At 42.4% G+C, this 21,447-nt stretch overlaps 1 protein-coding gene across 1 annotated transcript in view; it reads right to left on the reverse strand.

Annotated features, from left to right (window-relative positions):
• The window catches only part of FHIP1A (FHF complex subunit HOOK interacting protein 1A), a 270,091-nt gene extending 259,746 nt beyond the window's left edge, over nucleotides 1-10,345 (reverse strand). Inside the window, exon 1 of the mRNA XM_079919280.1 lies at nucleotides 9,983-10,345. The gene's annotated coding sequence lies outside the window, so the exon portion shown is untranslated. The remainder of the gene's footprint in view (nucleotides 1-9,982) is intronic.
• Nucleotides 10,346-21,447: the final 11,102 nt, after the last annotated feature.

Consider the following 21,447-nt stretch of genomic DNA (forward strand, 5'->3'; position numbering starts at 1 on the left):
AATTCCATGCTTGTGTCTCCAATTCCTGCTGGACACATCAACATGGAACTCCCGCTATCAAATTAACTTTGGGGCAATAATAGTTTTTCAGCATCTAGCCAAGTACTTTCCATTGAAAAGTGTCCCATAAACTTGTCAGTGGTTGTCTGTTTCTCTTTTTTCCTTTCTCATTTTCACCACTTTACTTGAGGGCCTTATACCATACACACACTCTTCTGGGAAATATAATGATTGTTCCTAGAAGGCCAGAAGCTGCTATCAAAGAGGCATGCTCCTTATTTATAATTTGGCAACAGCACAGCCAAGGGGAGGGTATGCCGAGCACTCACTGAAGAATGGCTGCATCCCCTGATGGGACGAGACTTTGCTAATTTGCATACTCTGGTCAAAGACAGGCCCTAAAGAATTCATTGCCATCACAGACTCAAAAATACTTCAGATGAGATCGTATATATGATAGTGCTTTGTGACTCTAAATTACCCCTGCTAGTGATGTGGCTGTTACAAAGGCAAAGACCTGGGGAATAGGTAGGCGTATGGTTTGAAAGAACTAACTAGGTCCGAATAGAAGGAGGAAAAAAGAAAGAGAGAGCCCAGAGGATTCAACAGAAAGCCTAGACAACAAAGGGGATGTGGTGGTGGAAAGTTTCAAGTTAGCAAACGCCCACCCAGTTCAACAAACACTTACTGGATGGCAGGCACTGGTCTACGTCTTGGGACACAGAGCCAAAGACAGTCAAAACTAATTCAGCCAAGATCCCTGCCCTTCGTGGAGCTTTATGTTCTTATTCGGGGAGACAGCTGATAAACAATACACAAAATAAACAAGTAAATTGTAGTATGTTAGAAGATAAGTGCAGGAGAGCAGGGGAAGGGGGATGGAAAATGCAGAGGGTTTGCAATACTCTCAGATTAAAAGGCATGCCAAAGAGCATAATGAGTCAGATTTCCAATGATGTTCCTCAAAAACTACATTCAAGGGACTTCCCTGGTAATGCAGTGGTTAAGAATCTGCCTGCCAATGCAGGGGACATGGGTTTGATCCCTGGTCCAGGAAGATCCCACATGCCATGGAGCAACTAAGCCCGGGCACCACAACTACTGAGCCTGTGCTTTAGAGCCCGCAAGCCACAACAACTGAGCCCTCGAGCCACAACTACTGAAACCTGTGCGCCTAGAGCCCATGCTCTGCAACAAGAGAAGCCACCGCACTGAGAAGCCCGCACACCACAACGAAGAGTGGCCCCTGCTCACCGCAACTAGAGAAAGCCCACACGCAGCAATGAAGACCCAACGCAACCAAAGATAAATAAATAAATAACTTTTTTAAAAAACTACATTCAATTGCAGGAGAAATGAGGAAAATCAAACAGAGCTTGAATGAAACGTGCATAAAAGTTGACAAATCCAAATTGCCTAGGAACATACAGCTCATTTTCCATATTTCGTCTTCTTCACCCTTGTTCAAAATTATTGACACCAACAGGCTACATAACATATTTACAGAGGAAGATATGAAACAACTTAGCCAGAGGCAGAGCAAAGGGAATTATAAGAGACAAGGGCAAAGCAGATGAGAGCAAAAACAGGTGCAAAGCAGTACCTCAGGAAAGGGCTAATTCAATAGGACTTTAAATATGACAATTTTTTCTTAGGAATAGTTGGCTCTAGGTTGAGGACGATATATAAGTTTCATTTCTAGTAACAACCCCAAACAGCTGGCAAAGTCCTTCTGGATCCCTGCATTGATAAAGAGTTCTGGGTCCTGTGGGCAATGAACTAGACATTTCTTCTAAGAGCTCAGGATGGGGGACTGCGCACACATGCCCTACACTTGCCTTTCCTTCCTTGGTAGAGCTTAGCGCTTTTAAAAAAAAAAAAAAAAAGCAGTGAACACTCACTGGCCACCTACAATGTGAAGCAAAACCCAGAACAGTGGAGGATTTGGAGTGTAGAGCTTGATCCAAGTCCTAATGGAGTTTATAATACAATTTGGAAGAAGAATAATTACACAAAAGATAACACTAGAAAGCATCAAATGACTAAATTCCTAAAATTTCAGTACGGAGATTCAGATACCAGGAAATTGCTACAGGAAAAGATAGCCAAGAAAGGCTTAAAGGAGGACACAGGCTCTGAACTGGGCTTTGAAGAATTCACATCACTGAAATAACTGGAAAGAGGAAGGACTGGTCCCAGCAAGATGGCAAGTAAGGAATAGGCAGGTGTGCTCAGGAATGAGGAACAGATCAGCACGGCAGCCAGAGCAGAGGATCTAAACAGGGCACCAGATCATAGATGCCTTGAGTATTAGTCAGGGATCTCCAGAGACAAGAGAACCAACAGGAGACGTATATATAAAGGAGATGTGTGTGTGTATATATAGAGACAGATAGAAAGGTTTATTATAAGGAATTGGCTCATGCAATTATGAAGGCTGAGAAGTCCCAAGGTCTGCACTCGGCAAGCCAGAGAAGTAGGACAGCTGATAATATAGTTCAAGTCCAAGTTTGAGGCCAAAGGCACAGAAGATGGATGCCCTAGCTCAAAAACAGGCAGAGTGAGCAAATTCTCCCTTACTCAGCCTTTCTGTTCAATTCAGGTCTTCAATGGATTGAATGACGCCCACCGACAATGGAAAGGCCATCTGCTTTACTCAGTCTACCAATTCCAGTGTTAATATCATCCAGAAACACCCTCACAGACACACCCACAATAATGTTTAACCAAATCTCTGGGCACCCTGTAGCCCAGTCACGTTGGTACCTAAATTTAACCATCACAGCTTGAACTGAGTCATTATCCAGTAGGCAACAAGGACCGTGATCAGAGACATGAGCTTTATAAAATCAAACTGACTGTGGCATGAAAATGGATTACAGAAAGAAAAACTGGAAGCAAAAACAAGGTAAAAAAATATTATAATTGCCCATGTGATAATAAGAGGCAGACCATCAACGACAAACACGTACAGGATTCTATTCAAGATGAGGTACTCTGCTAGGTGATTAAGATGAGCTACTCGTGTCACCCTACAGTTTAATTTGATGTCAGGATCGAAATGGAGACCTATGCAGCAGGACTGGAGAAGCAAGCCTAGGATTCCAAAGGTCAGCAATGAGGATGCGGATTTAGGGATTACCCATATAGGGAAGGGAGCCGAGTTGACAGTTTGCTTCTGGCGTGCCCATCCTGACAGAAGCTCGCAGGACAGCAGGTTGAATCAGTCAGTCTTGAGTCAGGAAGCCTCATCAGACCAACTCGTTTTTGTGATTCACTGGGGAGGAATGACCACTCCTAGGTGGCAAACTAATCCTAAAACATGATCAAGAGGTGGGATTACTTTAGAGGAAAAAAAGGCAGGAGGCAACACAACCAGCCTGCAACACCTAAACACAACTTACAAGCTGATTCATCAAGAGCAACTGCAGGGTCCACTTTCCAAATCAGACACACAAAGTCTTCAACAGGAACCCAGTGGAGAAGAACAAGGAGGAAATTGAGAGAAGGTCAAACTTCATCAAGCTGATAAGAGATTAGCATTAACCATTAAGTTTCTAACACAATTCAGGTAAATAGCAGGTTATCTGGTATTTCCTGAAGCAAATCAAGGTCAATGGAAGTCCTACTGTCACATTTTTCATAAGCATTTAAATTACTGCATCTTGCTTAAAATAAGCCAAAGTGAAAAATAAATAAATAAATAAAAATAAGCCAAAGTGTAAACAGTCTGCAATATACACAAACAGGAGAGATTTTAAATATTCAACTTACCAAAAAATGTTAGAGAACAGGCAGTAACCAAGACTAATACATAAGGTATGTTGCATCTTCCCACGAAAAAAAAATCAAAAGAACTATATACAAACGATGAAGTTTCTCTTGTATTCTAAGAAATTCTTTTTTTATGAATTTTTCATACAAAAAATATCAAGAAAAAAAAATATCAAGAAACATTTTTCCTAATACAATAAATATGGGCAGCAGCATCTTCATTTTGAGGATGCACAAAGTTTCATGCTAAATGACCTACTGGCGATCTTTTTTTTGGCTGCGCCATGCTGCATGCAGGATCTTAGTTCCCCGACCAGGGACTGAACCCGTGCCCCCTGCAGTGGAAGTGCAGAGTCCTAACCACTCAACCACCAGGGAAGTCCTGATGATCATATTTTTACAGTATAGCTTATATCACTTATGCATAAATACACACATGTATATATATGTCATATATATATACACATAAGGTGTGTATATGTTTATATTGTACAGATATTTATATTTGTTAAGATACTTTTATACTCATTCTGATACATTACAAAGAAAATCATGAATGAACTCCAAGTACAAGTTCCATGAACACACACAAAGCAGAAGATACTCATCTTGAGGAATGCAACATAATCTAATTGAATGCTTATGAACAAAGCTTGGACTCGATGAAAATATTAATCGACTCTCTAAGATGGTCAATAAAAACTTTGCCACAGGAATTTCTGAAATGTTCCTCCTTCAATGAGCCTGGGTCATGAAATTTAGCCAAAGTATCATATTTCACATTTGCCACACACAGATGAGTGAAATCAGTTCCTGGGACTTTCTATAGGCCTAAAGATCTTAAAATTGACCCATGACCAATATTTCAACAGAGGTAAATTTTCATACAAGAAGAGGAGCTAAAATACACTCACTCTGCATTCTGCAAAACCTGGTGGATTCTCTGAACTCCTTAATAGCATGTCCTAGAATAATGTTCTTTAAAAAAATTTTTTTTTAACTATGCTCCATAAAAAATAATTAGCAGCTCATCCGACAACTGCAGAGTATTTTTATAGCTGTTGTCGATTACTATGTTCTCTTGGGGAAAACATTAAAACCAAAAAGAACCTGACATGTGAAGAAATGAGGTAAGCCTCACCTAAAAGCTCAGCGCCTTCTGTTACTACGACCTTTTGTTTCACAGTCGGGTCATGTAATAATAATTTCTATCTTCAGTCCAATACATTCAAAAAAGAAAGCTATTAATATAATTTAAAATGTAGGGACACTATTAGAGGAAGTGTAAATTAGAGGAATTTAGCATTTTCATACCTCTGACTCTTTCACAAACCTTTCCTACACAAGTGTACAAAGATAGACTTTAAAGGATGTTCTCTAAAGCACTAGTCTTACTATAGGAAAATGGGAAACAACCCAAATTTCCAACAACAGGAAACTGTTAAAATAACCTGTCATGCAATACTATACAGTATGATCTGTATGTATGGTCATGGGAACATTTTCAACACCAATTAAGTTAAAAATAAAAACGAAGTTGAAAGTTGTTTTATATTACCCCACTTGTTATTAACAATCACAATAATAAATATATTTTAATACAGGGAAATTTTGGGGAAGTTTCTCTAGAATACAAGATCACAGTGCACTTTATCTTTCAACATTACATATTTCTGTGATGTTTGAATGTTGAATAATATGCATTGTGTGTATAATCAGAAAAAATAAAGTTTTATTTTAAGTTAGTGATATAATTGGAGGGGAAGTAGGAAAAAATTTTATGTATAAAGAAAAGGGAAGGGGCTTCCCTGGTGGCACAGTGGTTGAGAGTCCGCCTGCCGATGCAGGGGACACGGGTTCGTGCCCCGGTCCGGAAAGATCCCACGCGCCGCAGAGCGGCTGGGCCCGTGAGCCATGGCCGCTGAGCCTGCGCGTCCGGCTCCGCAACGGGAGAGGCCACAACAGTGAGAGGCCCGCATACCGCAAAAAAAAAAAAAAAAGAAAAGGGAAATCTTAGGGTGTTAAAAACTTTTCTATTTTAGCTCTACAATATTCTCTACAATATTATCTGCCTCTACCTCTCTTTTGGAAGACAGCTGTTTCCTTATTCTCAGAATTTCAAAACTGAACAACATACATAGACATTGGAAGGGCCCCTTACCATCTCCCGTTAGTAATAGCTTATAGGGATAAAAGTTTAGGCCAAACTCCAGTATTTATCAAATTCAACACTGTCAGTTCCTGAACAGTTGCAAACAAACTGCAAAGGTGTCTCTAAGTTATTTCAGAATTAACCAAAAAAAAAAGAAGAAAAAAAAGGATTCTGCAGACTCTGAAACTATTTGAAGCATTTTCATAATGGAAATACAAGGAATTAGAGATAGCTACCTACTTTTGAATCCACAGCCCTGTAACCTATTCAAACATTGTAAAAACTAGATGGAAAGGACAAGAGAACAGTGCCTGGAAAGGTAACTGAGGAATCACAAGCATGGGGGAAATTTCCACCTGCCTGGGGAAGGGTGTGAACCTGTGCCGGGAGAGGGGTATCTCCACAGTCATGTGACCTTGGCAAAACAATTAAACTCCTCTACCACAATTTCCTCACCTGCAAAATCAAAGGACGGAGAATAAACAATCTCTGTGGTCCCTTTCGGCTCTAAAATTCTGAAAACAAAGCTTTACCCTTTCCTTGCCAAAGGATATCTTAAATATATATATATATATATATATATACACATATACATATATATACATATACATATATATATACACACACATGTACATAGCATAAAATGTAAGGTATAAGGTTATAAGGTACATGGCCAAAAACAGCAGACGCCTGCCTGGCTCCTCCCCAACCTTGAGTTCCACTCTCCAAAAGAAGCCCCTTCAATTCTTTTAGATGTTTCTTCTAGTAATTACTTCCATACTTGTAAATCACACATTTACATTACTATTTTCTGATTTTTCTCAATTTTAGACCCTACCAAAAGTTCCTTATGGCAACTATTGGGGCATTTATCACCTGTCCCACCTCCTGGGGTGCAGCTGCACTGTTGAGATGCAAAGGATATAAAGATTATACGCATGTACACACATGTATAAGAACGTGTTTCTATATAGTTCTGTCCCCAGTGAGCACTCATGTTGATCAATGAGAAATAAGGTCCCATTCTAAACACTGCACATCTAAACACTGCACAAAATGTAGCAGAGAAAAAATTAAAAGCCTGGCCTCTAAATCAGAAAAGTCCTGCATTCGGGCCTGAGTCCACCACATACAGGAACAAAGTATGCACCTGAAAATTCCTTATTTTCTCTGAATCTCATCTATTTTCCTCCTGTGTAAGCTGAATATAATACACCAACTACAAAATGGTTAAATCACAAAGCACAAATACGGTATACCTGTGAAAGCACTTTGTTACTCATAAAGCACTATAAAAATGTTACTTTCCGTTACTGTCTTCACTAAGAGATCCCTATAAATGAAGTACCTGAAGTTACTGGTCACTGTTCTCCTATGTAGGCTAAAAACTAAGAGTCAGAAGTCACTGAGAATAAGAGTGAAATAGATGTAAATCATGTTCCAAGGCCAGAATCTGAGGGTCCAGCTCTTCAAAGGGTCTATGTATTGCCCTATGAGACAAATGCACACAGAACAAAGATTGAGCATCTCAGCAGGGATCAGAGAAAGCAATTGTTTTATATTTGCAGAGAGAGAGAGCTTCCTTACCAAATTTTCTTTATAAAAGTAATACAAGGGGACTTCCCTGGTGGTCCAGTAGTTTAGAATCCACCTTCCAACGCAGGGGACCCGGGTTTGAGATCCCACATGCTGCGGAGCAACTAAGCCCATGCACCACAACTACTGAGCCCACGCGCTCTAGAGCCCATGCGCCACAACTAGAGAGAAGCCCGCATGCCGCAATGAAAAATCTCACATGCTGCAACCAAGACCTGATGCCGCCAAATAAGTAAATATTTTTTTAAATAAATAAAAATAAAATACAAGAACATAATTTCAAAAGTCACTCCTCAGGCTTCTTCTAATATGTACCTCTATATTTCAAAATAATTTGTACATCTGCTTTTTGATTTGCAGACATAATCTATTGGCTTCCTATTACAACAGAAAGAACTTTGCAGAGAAAGTGTTTTGGACCAAATTTGGGAAGTTATCATGAAGAACTGTCCAGCAATGCATTACCGACACTACAGTAAAACAGTCCTCTCATTTCTGGTCTTCAGAGGCCTACATTGAAAGTGATACAACCATAGTGTCTCTATTTAGAGGCAAGTAGGAAGCTAGCTGGGCAGATAGATCTAGATTATGAGACCACTCTAAATCTCTCTCTGAATCTAGTTCAGTGATACTCAGTTTCTCTTGTCTTTTCCACATGCCCCACACAGTTTAATCCTGTTCCTAAAGCTACAGGTCAAATGACAAATGGGACCCCAAACGTTAACTTATTTCAAGACAAGCATGGAAACAATTCTATGAGCTGTGCGGAAAGGGGTTAACTGGAACTAAAAGAAACCAGCCTTTAATTATCTGAAAAGTTATCTAAAGCCAACAAATATGCTGCACTAAAAAGTAAATTTATGGACTGAATCTCCTGCTCCATTTCTGCCCAGAGAAGACCACTAAACTTCTCCAGATGTGGTCTTGGGCTGTGGTACACTACATTTGGGCAGTTTCAGGGAAAACATCCTGTCTAGTGCCAGGTGTGCAAGTGAACTTGAGGTCAGGCAGGTGACCCTGCTGACCAGGCATGGTACATTAAGGAGAGGAAATCTTTTCTCTCGCTAATCAACAGGATAAAGGTGATTAAGCAGGAATTATTTTTTCAATGACCTACATAATTTCATCAGGGCTGCTGTGGCTATTAGCAGAGAGCAGCTGACTTTCTAATGAGATGAATCTGATAGCAGGGCCCTGCCAGAGAAGGCAGGGAGTGGGCCCAATCCACAGGGAAGCAACAAATGGTGCGCACTGTTTACTACTCCTCCCCAGGGCTGTCTCTCCTCTGTTTTGGGCTCCTTCCTTCCACGGGGAATACTCCCCACCCTGGGATGCCTAAGGCTGCAGCACCTGCTGAATGGTGGAAGCCGGGTCTATTTTTTTTTTTTAATTTTTATTTTATATTGGAGTATAGTTGATTTACAATGTTAGTTTCAGGTGTGCAGCAGTGTGATTCAGTTATACAAATACATACATCCATTCTTTTTCAGATTCTTTTCCCATTTCGGTTATTACAGAATATTGAGTAGAGTTCCCTGTGCTATACAGTCTTTGTTGAATATCTATTTTACAGATAGCAGTGTGTATTAGTCCAGCTCTGTCCCACCCACTTGGATCCACCCATTCTTAATAAACCCGAATAAATTAGGAGTCTGGGATTAACATAAACCGGGTCTATTAAGAATGGATGGATCCAAGTGGGTGGGACAGACCTGGGCTAATTCATCAGAACTGCCCACGTGACTCCCAAAGTCCCAAGCAAACAAGGTTACCGCTGCCACCAACACCTCTCTCTGGCTGGGCTTGAGATAGGACAGCAGTTAGTTCCACTCCCTACCAGAAGTGGAATTAACAAGGGACCTTTGTTAAGGTCGGAGCAGGACACACACACGCACGCACGCACACACATACCATCATCTTCATCAATAACAACCACGACTTGAACGCAGTTTCATTAGAGAATTTGACGAAACTGAGCAAGAGCCACCCAACAAGTGAGTCCTAACACCAGGAAAGCGCTGCAATCCTCAGAGTGGCACCGCCTCTGCCTCTTGTGTGAAAGCGAGGAGGTCGGGAGAGGAAAACTGAGCCCCAGATCTCTTCGCCTTCGCCTGTTCCTCCGGTAGGATCCGGCTCTCCGGCCCCAAGAACCAAAAACAGGGTGGAGAGCCCAGGTGCCATCCTCCTCTGTCAAAACAAGCTGGCTCTTTCTCCCCCGGGATCAGTCACCGAGTCACGCCCGGTCCAGCAGCTCTGGGAGCCCCCTCCTCCCCGCCGTGCCTCGGCCCGACACAGCAATCTTGTTTGGGATAGTCCCAGCGGGGCCCCCCCCTCACAATTCCTGCTCCTCCCGCCAAGTCGGAGAACGCAGGCAAGGGATACTTCTGCTCTCCGCCTTCCCATAACCCCTAAAATAAAATAATCCCTCAAGCGCAAATCTCAGATCCGCACGCCACGTACCTGTCAGCGGCCGCGGCTCCTCCTCCCGGCCCGGTGCGGGACTCGCCACGACTGTCCGAGGACAGTCCAGAAAGTTTGTGCCACCACCGCGCTGGGCACCGCGAGGAAGGGGGAGCGGGCTCCTCGCCGAGACCGGGACAGTCCGCTCTGCGCCCCGGCCGGCGGCCGCTCTCACGCCTCGGCCCGGGTCCTCCCCACCCACCTCCAAGTCTACAGCGGCGCCCCGGGAAGAAAGTACGAGGTGGCAGAAGGTCGGAGCGCAACTTTCCGACGGTGCGTCAGCCGGTGGCGGAGCCGCGCCGCTCCTGGGCTGCCCCGCCCCCCAACCCGCGCCCTCGGGGGAGCGTGGGCGGGGCCCGAGCCGAGGCGGGGCCCGACCTGCCTGGCCGGCCCAGGGGAGCTCGCGTCCGGCCCCGCCCCTGCCCTCGCCGCTAGCCTCGCCCCTCCCCCCGGAGGGGCGGCCGTCAGGTGCGCGGGGGTCGGGCTCAGCTGCGAGGCCGCCCCGGCGCCCGTTGCCAAGGTGAAGGAGGCGGAGCCTCTGAGGGAAATTTTCCACCGAAACTTAAACCCCGCGGAATGGAGGACACCTCGCCCCTGGGGACTCGCCTGTCGCTGGAACTACACCCCTTCACGAACACACACACACACACACACACACACACACACACACACACACACACACACACACACACACACACACACACACACACACACACACACACACCCACGTTGGTCCTGCCAAAAGGCTCATTTCTTGAGTTCTGCTGAGTGGAGAAAGTCAGACATCTCCACGCGGCACGCACCCTGCGAGTATAGGTGTACGTGTCACAATTCACTGGTAATTTTCCCCCTGAAAATGAGGACTCTTTAATTGGACAGTTATACAGCCAAAAGAAATTTCCCCAACTCTCCCCGGGAAATGGGAGAGCAGGTTGGGAATCCGTTTCCCTACCACCCCGAGTATGGCGGTGGCCCTTGGCACTGCCTCGTGTTTCGCCGTCCTTCCCAGAGCCCAGACCTCGGACCCCGGCCGGCCCGGCCCCGCGTTTGCCGGCTGCCCTCCATCAGAGACCTCGCACATTGCCAAGCTGGTATTACCATCTCAACCTCCGCATTTCTCCGCCTTCCACACCTCTTCTTGCATGCTTGGGTGGTAAAGTCAAGGATCTGCTTTCTGAACTTTAAATCCAGGAGGGGGAATCAAATTCTTGGTTAGAGGCTCTCTTGGCAGTTTCAGAGCCCTGTGGTTGGTGTGGCTGAAACTTGAGGTGAGCCGCAGTCTGAGCGGGTGTGGCGGGTGTGGAGCTTTTCCTACCGCAGCAGCATCCTGCTGGGGCCTCACCAAATTCTCCTTTGGAGGAAGTATCTTCCTCCCTCCATTCTCGATGAATGGCATCCGAAAACAACCGAAATCAAATTTACCTAGTTTCAGGTTCTCTTTTGCAACCATGGCAATCAGAGGACGCAAACTTCACACTTCCTGCTCTACCACCACTGCTATACTTGATGACGGCAGCAGGAATGCAGCTGCTGCGAATAACTCTCAGCATTCACCAGCCTTCCACCTATAACAAGTGCAAGACAGGTGGCTCCTAAGTAAAAACTGGGGAAGGACAGGGAGATAGATGAGTAGGAGCGGGGAAGTTCTGCCCAGCAGGTCACCTGGGCCTGTTCTAACAGCTGGGATGTGGGGCAATCATTTATTCAACCAATATCGATTGAGTGCTTTTTGCATGCTAGACATTCTTCTAGGGGTTGGGGACACAGCAGAGAACAAAAACATAAAAATCCTAGCCATCATGGACCTTACCTTCCAGGTGGGAGAGACAGATGATAAAGAAAATATGTGCCTGCAATATGATTAGAAATGCTATGGAGTAGCACAGGGAGATCAGCTCCATGCTTTGTGACCACCTAGAGGGGTGGGATAGGGAGGGTGGGAGGGAGACGCAAGAGGGAGGGGATGTGGGGATATATGTATTCGTACAGCTGACTCACTTTGTTATACAGCAGAAACTAAAACAACGTTGTAAAGCACTTATACTCCAGTAAAAATGTTAAAAAAAAAAAAGTAATGCTATGGAGAAATATTAGGCAGGGGTGGGACATAAGGAGTTTGAGGGGTGTTCTTTTAAGTAGGTGATCAAAGAAAACCTCTGGAGGTATTTAAGCAAAGGTCTGAAGGAGGTTGGGAAACAAGATATCTGGGCAGACAACTTTTGAAGCAGAAAGCACAGCAAGTACAAAAGCCCTGAGGCAGGAATATGCCTGAGTGCTCTGGGAGCAACCAAGAAGCCAGAGTGGCAGAATGGGGAAGTCAGAGAAGAAGTAGGGGTGACAGGCCAAATGAGGCCCTTACTCTGTGTGAGTTGGAAGCCACTGGAGGGTTTTGTGTAGAAAAGTGTCATCTTCTGACACACTGTGATAGGACCACTTTGACTGCTGGGTTGACAATAGACAATAGGGGGTAAGGGCTGAAGCAGAGACCAATGAGAAGGCTATTGAAATAATCCAGGAGCGGGCTTCCCTGGTGGCGCAGTGGTTGAGAGTCTGCCTGCCAATGCAGGGGACACGGGTTCGAGCCCTGGTCTGGGAGGATCCCACATGCCGCGGAGCAACTAGGCCCGTGGGCCACAACTACTGAGCCTGCGCGTCTAGAGCCTGTGCTCCGCAACAAGAGAGGCCGCGACAGTGAGAGGCCTGCGCACCGCAATGAACAGTGGCCCCCGCTCGCCACAACTAGAGAAAGCCCTGGCACAGAAACGAAGACCCAACACACCCAAAAATAAATAAATAAATTTATAAAAAAGAAAAAAGAAATAATCCAGGAGCAAGAGGAGAGTGATTGGACCAGGGAGATAGGGGTGGCAGTGATGAGCTGCCAGGGATTCCTCACAGACTGGATGTGAAGGAAAGAAAGCAAGGAGGACTCTGAGGGTTTTGGCCTGAGCAGCTTGGAAGGTTGGACCTGCCATAACAAAGGTGGAGAAGGCTTCAAAAGGAGAAGGTTGGGGTAAAATCAAGAAGGCCAAAGGGAAGACCAGAAAGAAAGCACACGTGATTTGAATGATCTTCGATTTCCTCAGCTTATAAAATGAATGAAAGAATACCTACTTCATTAGGATTGTTTTGTTTGTTTGTTTGTTTTTTGTTTGTTTCTTGCGGTTCGCGGGCCTCTCACTGTTGTGGCCTACTCCCGTTGCGGAGCACAGGCTCCGGACGCACAGGCTCAGCGGCCATGGCTCACGGGCCCAGCCGCTCCGCGGCATGTGGGATCTTCCTGGACCGGGGCACGAACCTGTGTCCCCTGCATCGGCAGGCGGACTATCAACCGCTGCGCCACCAGGGAAGCCCCTAGGATTGTTTTAAGGATGACATGAATTAATGTAGTGAAGCGTCCAGCACAGTACCTGACACCTGGCAGCCACTTAAGAATGTTCCCTCTCTGCAAATATGAATTCATATATATCCATTATGCCCCAGAAGTAAAGGAAAGGGAAGAAAACAGGAGAGAAAGGACAGGAAATGAAAGCAGAAGAAATAAAGTCCAACAAAGGTGCCTAATGCAAATTGTCTGATGATAGTTTCTCCTAAATTCTGCTTCCTCAAGGGGACACACTAAAGTATCAGAGTTTGCTAGTTTGGGAAAGGAGTTTGAAATATGAAAAGTTGGTAATAAAGCAGAAAAAAAATACCCACAACATGAATAAAGAATTTCACTTGCTACTCCTTTTAAAGCATTCTTACAAACAAATAAGAAAGACAGAAGAACAGAAAAATAGTCAAGGGAGATGAACAGAGAATTCTAAAAAAAAAGCCAATATTCTATAAAAAGTCCAACCATATTAAGTAAAGCTAGAATGAGAGGCAATTCTTTTTAATTTATAAATTTGACAAAGATTAGAAAAAATAATTATGCCTATTGTGGATATTGGACAATATCATACCATGCTGAATGGAGTATAAATTACAATAATTTTTAGCAATTGATGTCTAAATCATTAAAATGTATATACTTTTTGAACCAGAAATTTAACTTCTAAGAATTTATGCTAATATTCAAATATTTGCTAAAAATTTACATATAAGAATGTCCATTACAATGTTATTTAAATGTAGTGAAAAAATTAGAAATATCCCAAGTATCTAACAAGACAAAATTATGGTAAGCGTAAGCACAATATGTTATGGTTTAGCCATGTTAGAATATTATAGGCAGATTTTTTAAAACATTGTTGAATACCTATTAAATGGAATATGTTCACAATACATTAATGTATAAAATAAGCTTGCCACAAAACAGTATGTAAAATATGGTTCTCCTTTAAAATGTTAATAACTGTTATCTCCATACTAGGATGACAGTTTATTTTTATTCTCTTTGTGCTTTTCTCTATTTCTAAGTGTTCTGGCATAAGCAGGTATCCTGTTCTCTTAGGAGTGGAATTGCTGGATGACAGGCTGTATATATCAGTCAGATTTAGTTAATACTGTCAAACAGTTTTCCAAACTAGCTATACCAATTTACACTCCCACTGGCAATGTATGAGTTCTGGTTTGAAGATGCATTTTTTTTTTGAAGATGCATTTTTAACAGCATGCGTCCAGTAAATAGCCATTGATTTGAATCCTACTGCTTTAGAAGTTACAATAATTAATTAAGAAGTTAGAAACAAGTACATCAGTTGTGAATGCCTATGTTAGTAACAATATCAACCATTTCTAACTTGTACTTTTCATTAATTTATCTCATTTTATTTTTACCCTCTTTAAGTGTGTTATATACCCTACGTTAAAGAACTAAAATTAGATTTCTTTAGTGCAGAAGCCAGACAAGATTTCCTTCTTTTTCTTACCTCTTTTAGTCCCACTTAAAAATGTAATTATGTCTTAAATTGTACTATACATTTCTCAAACTATTAAATATTTAAGATACCAAAAATCCATGCTTATATGAAAAAGGAGAGCAATATCTTACTAACACACGCATACTTGCACACACTCTTCTTTCACAGAGCTCATAAGACCATAGTCCATATCTCTTTGAGGAAATGGACAAAGGGTATCACCCTCTGTTTAACAAAAAACAGAAGTTAAGGTGTAGCATAGGGAAGAGAGCAGTCTGAGATGAGGACATCAAAATGATCCCTTCATTGACCCAGATACCTTGGAATCTAAACTAAAAATAGCATGAAGACATTATCATTTGTAATCAAATTAAATTTAAATTAGCTTCTAAAGTTTCTTTTCTTAGAAAGAGCTCAGAAATGAACAATGTATATCCTATTAGAATATTAATTATCCCATCAAATTCTTTTTTCTAGCAAATACCTTAACAAAAACCCATTGCTGCTTTTGAATGGTCTTGTCTCCTATAGAAATTGTCAAGTGGTCAGGGTCTACTGCACTGATGATGTGAGGCTTATTTATTATTAAAACTCTTCTCAAATCCATCTGTCTTCTCTTTTAAAGTGAATCACCATAGCATGTTAAGGGCCCAGGCTCTGGAGCAGATGCACCTGACAGACGTGTTCAAAATCCAGCTCTACTGCTTTCCAGCTATGTGACCTGGAACAAATAACTAAGTATTCTTACTCATTTCTTGTTGTGCCTCAGCTTTCTCTCTAAAAATAACCATCATGGTACCTACATCATTGGTTTGTAATGAGGATTGTATATCTCTATCTCTTTATATTTTTCTAAGCACAGTCTACGGCACATAATAAACACTCATTAATTTAGTTTTCAAGGCAATTTCTAGGAACTTTATCATAAAGAAATAATTCTAAACATGAAGATTTATGTACAAGTATTGTCATACCAGCAAGATGTTATAATATCAAAACTTTGGAAACAATTTAACTGACAAATAGGGATGAACTAAAATAAATTATATTCTATCCAAACATAGTTTACCAAATAGTATGATCTCAGTTTTATAAATACTATAAAATAGGGCTTCCCTGGTGGCGCAGTGGTTAAGAATCCGCCTCTCAATGCAGGCGACACAGGTTCGAGCCCTGACCCAGGAAGATCCCAAGATCCCACATGCCGTGAAGCAACTAAGCCCATGCACCACAACTACTGAGCCTGCGCTCTAGAGCCGGCGAGCCACAACGACTAGCCCGCGTGTCACAACTACTGAAGCCCACGTGCCTAGAGCCCGTGCTCTGCAACAAGAGAAGCCACCACAATGAGAAGCCCGCACACCACACCAAAGAGTAGCCCCTGCACTACTAGAGAAAGCCGCACACAGCAATGAAGAACCAAAGCAGCCAAAACTAAATAAATAAAATAAATAAAACTGTATATAAAACTATAAAATAAATCCCTTGGTACATTCAGAACTACAACATATAGTTGTAGAAGTTCTTCACTGCACAAGGTACCTGCCCTAGGGGCAAGTGAGATCTGAAATCTAGCTGTGCTCTGCTTGTCAAAAACCATGCAACCATCTCTAGGGTTGCATTTACCTAGAGAACAGGATGCCTTTTTTTGAATTGCTCAAAGGGGCAGTATGGATTAGCACCAGCCTTCTGGAAATATAAACAGAAAAAAGACTGGAAAGACACAAACCAAAGTATTAACACTGATTATTTTAAAGTAATAGGATTCTGAGATTTTTTTTCACTATGATTTTCTATGTTTTCCAATTTTTCTTTTTTTTCAATAAATAAATAAATAAATTTATTTATTTTTGGCTGCATTGGGTCTTTGTTGCTGTGTGCGGGCTTTCTCTAGTTGCAGCGAGCAGGGGCTACTCTTCATTGCGGTACATGGGCTTCTCATTGCGGTGACTTCTCTTGCTGTGGAGCACAGGCTCTAGGTGCATGGGCTTCAGTAGCTGTGGCATGCGGGTTCAGTAGTTGTGGCTCGCAAGCTCTAGAGTGCAGGCTTGGTAGTTGTGGCCCACGGGCTTAGCTGCTCGGTGGCATGTGGGATCTTCCCAGACCAGGGCTCGAACCCGTGTCCCCTGCATTGGCAGGTGGATTCTTAACCACTGCGCCACCAGGGAAGTCCCTTCCAAATTTTCTATAATGAATATGCATTGCTTTTATAAGACAAAAATTTTACTTTTAAAAAACAAGTTGGATTTTAAAAGGCAAATCAAAACTAAGATACCACCTCATATCCATTAGGATGCTACTAGTAAAAAAAAACAGAATATAGCAAGTGTTGGAGAGGATGTGGAGAAATTAGAACCTTTTTGCTATAAAGGGATATAAAATGGTGTAGCCACTATGGAAAATAGTAAGGCAGTTCCTCAAAATATTAAAAATAGAATGACCATACGATTCAGCAATTCCACTTCTGAGTGTATATCTAAAAGAATTGAAAGCAGGATCTGGAAGAGATATTTGCACACCCATGTTCTTAGCAACATTATATCCGATAGCCAAGAGGAGGAGGTGGGAAACTTGGGCATTGCCCTTGACTAGCTTCCTCCCCCAGGGCCATGCCCGCTTCTTGCGGACAGCCTGCATCCAACAGCTGGCCTATGCAAAGAGTAAAGGTTGGGGCTACTCAGTCCAAATCAGAAGGGCTCCACCAGCTCCAGAGTTCCTCATGCAATCAGGCTGAGACTGCCCCTGTTCAACTTCTCCATCAATGGGATTCTGCTTCCTTCACTCCTCCATCTTGTATTGAGCCTGAGAGCACACCCCAATAAACTTCCTGCATGCAAATCTTTTTTTTTTTTTTTTGAACGCACCCCTTGGCAAGCAGGAGTCCTAACCACTGGACTGCCAGGGAAGTACCCAAATCTCTATCTTAGAGTCTGTTTCCCAGAGGAACCAACCTGCAACTCTTATTAAAGAAATCCTTTCCTTTCCTGTTACTCTCTTATATTTTCTTCTTTCATTTTATATTTGATCTCTAGACTTTTAAAAATACATTTGGAGTTTACTTTTACATAATATAGGGATCTGATTGTATTTTTCTCCTTGCAGTGAGAAAATTTCCTCGGCACCATTTACTAAATACTCCATCGTTTCTTCTCTGATTTTATTTCTCTATCATATAACAAATTCTCATATATACACAGGTCTGTTTCTTGACTTTCTACCCTGCCCTCTTGGCTTAAAGATTTGATCCTGTGATACTGTTTCAATTGCTTTGGCTTATTTTTCAAAATTGCCTTTAAATATTCACCAAATACACTTGAGAATCATTTTATTGATTTACCTCCAAAAATCCTTCTGGAATTGTTTTTCGAATTACACTGCATTTGTAGATTAATTTTGCAGGAATTAAATCTTTAAAATGTTAAATCATCTCACCTTTTAGCATGGTATTTTGCTTCATTTATTCAGGTGTTTTTAATATCCTTTAATAGAGTCATACAATTTTTCCATAATTATTTATATATTCTTTTTAGTTTAATTTCTGTATATTATATGGTTTTGTTGTTATTAAAATATTTTCTATTAAAATTTCTAACTGGTTATTATTGGTAAGGAGGAATTAATTTTTATATATTGATCACATGCCTGGTTGTCTTATTGAACTCTCTTTTTAGTTCTAAAGATAGGTTGAATTTGAAGACGTATTTATATAAATGATCAACATCTGAAAATGAGAATTTTACCCCTTTCTTTCCCATCCTTCTGTGTAATAACAGATGCTTATCACTCTTTCCAGCCACCTAGCATGTTTGAATATCCTTCCTAGATATTCAAAGAGGTTTCTCTACTTGTAAGTCCCCAGCTCCTATGATGAAAGACAGAAACTTGCTTTTTTCAGACTCCTGTGCAGCTAGAACACTGATTTTGAAAGAGAAATTGATGAAGGAAAGAATAAAGCACTATGAGGAGTCATTCTGAGAGAGCAATTGGGTTGTGGCAGAGATTCTTGCAGTAATACCCCGTGCCCAGATTGGTGGAGTTGTCGGTATCCACTGCAGTGTCTTTGCCAAATAATGGTAACAGTGGTATGTCTAGTGGAACAGACCTGCAGTATGATTTGGGTATAGTTTCTAGTTACATAGGCTCCAAATTTGTATCTGTGGTCAACTTTATAAACTCAGTAAGCTACCTAGCATTGCTTAATAAGTTATTTTCTTTTAAACGAACTAGATAGAGTCGCTGAAGTTTGTGGCAGAACTCTGACAGAGTTATATGTCACATTTATGTTTGTCCTTTTGCAATGGCCAAGACATCAAGTACTAATTTGAAAGGTAGTGGTCATGGTGGGGATCACTGTGCTTTTCTCAAGTTAAAGTGAATACAAAGCAGACACTACCAGTTGTCAACCCAATTTCAAGTCTCTATTTTTTCCTTTCTACCAGGAACCAATTTTGTATAAACAAAGCAAAATGCAGCTGCCTTTGCAACTGAAGGTGGTTGTGTAACACAGTCCAAGCCCATGGTATGTTAGAAGGACGTGCTTGCATGAGCTTTCAGAAACCCCAGCTGGCTTGGTCCACATCTCTTTACCCTTCTCTCCATCCTCTTCTTCCTGCCTGGATCATGATTACCTAGAGAGGCAGAAACAACCTTGAGAAGATGAGAACAAAAGCTGAATGTGCGGGATGAAGGGACAGAGAGCTAGAAGGGGCCTAGGACACTGAAGCTTTGTGAAGCCGTGTACAAGGCTGTACTGCCCACCTCTGGACTTCCTGTCTGTTATAAGGAAAAGCCAATCCCTGTATGTTTATACCACTGTTGTTTAGGTTTCATTTACATACAGCAAACACATGTCTAGATAATATCGCATCTAAAGTTCCTGTTAAATGTGATATTTGCTGTAGATTTTTGGTTGATGTCCTTCATTAGGTTGAAATTTTTCCCTTCTATTCCAGAGGTGGAGATCTCCCTTCTGGCATCTCCAGAATTGGTGTGCATGAGAAAGATCCAGCAGCCATTCTTAGCTCACCATCTTATCTAGCACCAGAAGTCCCCGGTTTAATGCATCAAACATTGATGCAAATATATTTCACTAAGTATAAATACATACCTTAGGGATAAGGAAGATACCATATGTGTGTGTGTACAGATACATTTATTTTTTTCCTTCCTTTCAGTATTTTACACACATTTCAAGAACCCACCAAATTCCAAACATTCCACTAGTGCTTGAAGGAGCCATAAAAATGAACACGATACCGTCTTCACCACTGTAATCCAGAAAGGAAAATAAACTGTCTGTCCTAATCCCTGTAAACAAGTATAACATGATTAGAGTTACAGGATATTTTTTTAGAGGGTAGTAATTTTAGATGGGGCTCTGGGAAGGTCTTAAAGACAGGTATTTGAAAATTAACTCACCTCCTACCTCAGACACACTAAATCTGCAGCTACATATGAACAACTTCCTGGGGTTTGGGGGGAACTAGCAAGCAACTCCTACACATCGGGAAAATTAGAAAAAAGTGGGTAGGAGAGGCTTAAAACCAACCCTGGTGTGGTAACCTACAATCAGGAGGGGACTCAAACTTCAGAGCTTCTCCCTCAGGAGCAAAGGGTTTTAACCCCACATCAGGCATCCCAAATTTTAACACCTGTATCTGAGACACAGATGAGCTTTGAAAACCAAGGGGGCTCACACCCATGGGACCTGCCAAGGTACAGTGAAATGAGAAACAACTCTTAAAGGCCTAGTGCATTCAGATCACCCACCCCAGGGAGCAGAGAGGCAGCCAATTGTAAGGTGTCCAGATTTTACATGAAAGAAGCTCATTTGATTATATTAAAGCACTGGGGGACTTCCCTGGTGGTCCAGTGGTTAAGAATCCACCTTCCAATGCAGGGGACGTGGGTTCGATCCCTGGTTGGGGAACTAAGATTCCACATGTCATGGGGCAACTGAGCCTGTGCCCTCTAGAGCCTGAGCACCACACCTAGAGAGCCTGCATGCCACAACTACTGAGCCCATGTGCTCTGGAGCCTGCGTGGCACAACTAGAGAGGCTGCACGCCGCAACTACTGAGGTGCGCACCCTGGAGCCCACATCACAGCTAGAGAGAAGCCCGGGCACTGCAACAAAAGATCCCACATGCCACAACTAAGACCTGATGCAGCCAAATAAACAAATAAAAGTTTTTTTAAAAGAGGTTTGTTTAAAACACAAAGCACTGGACCAAGGGGCAGGCATCTAATTTAACATTCATCTAGGGACCTACTGGGGTACTCTCCAGAGACAGAGGCTGGTTAGTGCCATCTTTGTTGCTCTCCCTCTGCCACACTCCAGTTCACCAGTATCTCCCAGAAAGGAGACTGTACCCTCCTCTGGTGCCCCAAGTTTTGTAGCTGCCACCAGGGGACACCTCCATATCACCTGGCTCTGGTGGCCAGCAGGACTTACACTTGTGGTCCCACAGGAATGTATATATTTGCATACTTTAAAAGATGCTACCTGAGAGTCTGGCTTCCAATCAGCTTGAACCTAGGTGTTGACTGAGAAGCTCTCCTTTGGGACACTGACAGGTCTTGGCACATCCTCAACTACTGGGAGCCCTAAAATAGGCT

The sequence above is a fragment of the Stenella coeruleoalba genome, assembly GCF_951394435.1.
Source record: "Stenella coeruleoalba genome assembly, chromosome: 4".
In the NCBI taxonomy this organism is placed as follows: domain Eukaryota; kingdom Metazoa; phylum Chordata; class Mammalia; order Artiodactyla; family Delphinidae; genus Stenella; species Stenella coeruleoalba.